Source organism: Myotis brandtii, unplaced genomic scaffold (genome assembly GCF_000412655.1).
Source record: "Myotis brandtii unplaced genomic scaffold, ASM41265v1 scaffold53, whole genome shotgun sequence".
Classification (NCBI taxonomy): Eukaryota; Metazoa; Chordata; class Mammalia; order Chiroptera; family Vespertilionidae; genus Myotis; species Myotis brandtii.
Genome location: NW_005369942.1, coordinates 3656078 through 3659135, shown reverse-complemented (window position 1 = coordinate 3659135; position 3058 = coordinate 3656078).

Sequence of the window (3058 nt, the reverse complement as noted above, 5' to 3'; positions counted from 1 at the left end):
TTTATTTACCTTCTATAATTGAAACTTTGTAGCCTTGTGAGGAGCTCAGAGCCAGCCATGGTGGGCGGGAGGGAAGCCTCCTGCTCGCTCCAGCTCCGTGGCCACGGCTGGCTGAAAGCAGGTATCTGGGGTTTATTTACCTTCTATAATTGAAACTTTGTTGCTTTGAGTGGAGTTCAGAGCCAGGCTGCGGCAAGCGGGAAGCTTGGCTTCCTCCATCATTGGGGAAACCAAGCCTCCTGCTTGTTCCAGCTCCATGGCTGCTGGCTGCCATCTTGGTTGGGTTAATTTGCATATAGTCGCTCTGATTGGCTGGTGGGCGTGGCTTTAGTGTAGCAAAGGTACAGTCAATTTGTCTTTTATTAGTGTAGATAGCTACCATAGCCTGCTGGATATTATTCACATGAAATGGTAAATGAAAAAGAGAAGAAGTAAATAAAGCAACATAAAACATAGCTACTCTAACTGAAATAGGTTTAAATTTATATTCATAACTTTGTTTACTACCACACATTCTGTTTCCTTAACCCTCTACCAGCACCTAGAATGGAACTCTTTTTTTTTTCTTCATCAAACTACTTTAAGACTTGAGTCCTCATTAGCATTGTCTTTATATAGTCTCAGTGTTTTTCCATTACCAAAGACTTGTCAGAGGTGCTGAGTCAATCCTCTGGGTATCACTGCAGAGCAGAGCTCATTTTCTGCTTAGGAATTAGTCTCAGTGTTTTTCCATTACCAAAGACTTGTCAGAGGTGCTGAGTCAATCCTCTGGGTTGCATGCCTGGTCATCTTGGTATCACTGCAGAGCCGAGCTCATTTTCTGCTTAGGAATAGAACCAACCTATCACTATACAATTTAAGGATCTTCTTTTTTAAATTGGTTTAGTGTCAGGGGGAGCCTATATTGGCCAGATCAAATGAGATCATTGCCATATTCCATGTGGAAGCATTTCTTCATTACACAGTAGAACCTTCAAACTGGTGTTGCCTAGTGAGTTGGAGATAGTTGTAAGAATGGCCATTCCTACCCTGCATCCTTTGGTCTGGGCTATGGAAGACATAGCACCATATATGGCTACCGGATATGTTATAACGTGAATTATTTAGGAAGCACTCCGATCTTGTAAGGAGTTGTCTGCCAGCTGGCATTGAAATTGAGCATTCTGTGGGTTTTAACATAATTCTGTCAAACCAGCTGCTTTTGGACGACAGAGCACATGGTAAAAACATTCTGCGGGTGTGACTCCTTGTCTGTGCCCTCTTTGCCAAGCAATCTATCCCTTCCCCAAGGGTTATCTTTAAAGGAAAATCATAGCAATGGATAAGACCTTGCGGCAAAAGCCCTGAGGGCAGGGCTTGAAATATTTTTTGCATGAGATATCTTTCTCCCAAGGGGAGAAAAAAAAATCATTGCGTTCTTCATGACAGAAAGTGCCTTATATAATAATGATGGCTCTTTCTTTTCCCTGTTGAGCAGACACCTACATAAATAGCCACAGATTGGTCCAAGGAAATGTAACCTATGCAGCTAGTCACATCTCAGGCCTCTGCTTCATTTGAAGGTACACCTGTCCATAAACTGGCTTAGGTCTGGGGAGTGAGTATGAGGTGAGTTAGGTTTCTGGTAACCAGACATGGATATTTCCCCCCATATATGTTTAGCACTCACATTACCAGAATATCCATCTGTTTTCCATTGGTTTCATTTCTTATCTTCGATTAGTCATTGACCTTGATAAAGCCTGGGGCCAAAGACCAATAAGAACACAATTATACTCAATCAGAGTTAAGTTTATTATTTTGCTATAGCAATAAAACCATGCTGGAAGAATCATAACATGTCTCTGTAAGGCAGTGGTTCTCAACCTTCTGGCTCTTTAAATACAGTTCCTCCTGTTGTGACCCAACCATAAAATTATTTTCGTTGCTACTTCATAACTGTAATGTTGCTACTGTTATGAATGGTAATGTAAATATCTGATATGCAGGATGGTCTTAGGCGATCCCTGTGAAAGGGTTGTTCGACCGCCAAAGGGGTCACGACCCACAGGTTGAGAACCACTGCTGGAAGGCAAGGACATTATAGGATGCATATGTGTGTGTGAACCCCATGATTTTGTTTTCGTTTGTTTGTTTGTTTGTTTGTTTTGTTTTGTTTTTACAGGGGATGCCTAAGGGCCAGGGTTGACACCTGGTTCAGGTAGGTGGAGTGTGGGGTTTACCAGGAAGGTACATAGGGTGCAGTTGGTGTCCATGGGATGTGCTATGTGGCTTCGGTTTTATGTGGGAGAATAAGTGTGGGTCCGGTTGAGGGGCAGAATAGGGTAGTCTGGCATCCCCTGAGTGTCAGGGCAGCTTAGAAAGTGGTGGGATCAGCCCAGGAGCTACTGCTGTCACCATTCTCCCCAGAGGAAGCCAGTCCTGACTTCCCAGGAGTTCTATGTGTGCCAATGGGGAGACCTGACATGAGACCACCTTGATGCCAGGGTGCTAGAGGATCCTAGTGCCAGATGCCCCACACCACTCAAGAAAATTCTAATTCTCTTCTACCTCCCCCCACTCAGGGTAATAGTGTTACAGTGGCTCTCTCCAGGGACCTGGTCAGGTTCAGTGGAAGCTCTGACCCAAAATCTGTGCAGACACCAGACCGCCAGAGGTTGAACAGGAGACAGAACTGCCTGTGCCCAGGGTGCAAATCTATAGCCTTGCAAGAGGCAGCAGATGCTGGGGCAGTGATGCTGGCTTCTGGCCTCAAACTCTAGGATTCTAGTTGGACATCTACCAAGGTCCAAGGCCATGCCATTATGAAATATTAGAGGCCCAGTGAATGGATTTGTGCACTGGTGGGGGGGCGTGGCCTGCAGGGATCAGCTCGCTGTGGGTGCGCTGCTCATCCTGATCAGCCAAGCGGCACGCCCACTGTGGGAGCACACTGACCACCAGGGGGCAGCTCTTCTGTTGAGCATCTGCCCCTGGTGGTCAGTGCACGTCATAGTGACTGGTCGACCGGTCATTCTGCCATTTCAGTAGCTGGGCTTTTATATATAGACTAGAGGCC